The following is a 265-nucleotide window of genomic DNA, read 5'->3' as shown; positions in this document are numbered from 1 at the left end:
TGGACACCAGGGGTGCCTGCCTCTGCACCGGCGCCCACAGGCAGGTGTGGGCACGAGGCCTGCGCGCGTGGGGTGGGGGATGCTGGCACCACTGTTGCTCCTGTCGTTATTAATAATAATTTCACGTTGCCCTCGGTAATCTGGGTGAGGCGCTGCCATTAGCGGGGTGTGGGGAGACGTCAGTGGCCGGGGGGCATGGCGAGGCTGGCCCCGCAGGCCCCTTTGCATGGCAACCGGCAAGACGGGGGGCCTGTGGGGGGGACAG

This window comes from Aptenodytes forsteri, unplaced genomic scaffold, assembly GCF_000699145.1.
Source record: "Aptenodytes forsteri isolate BGI_AS27 unplaced genomic scaffold, ASM69914v1 Scaffold273, whole genome shotgun sequence".
Taxonomy (NCBI): domain Eukaryota; kingdom Metazoa; phylum Chordata; class Aves; order Sphenisciformes; family Spheniscidae; genus Aptenodytes; species Aptenodytes forsteri.
This window is presented reverse-complemented; position numbering follows the sequence as displayed.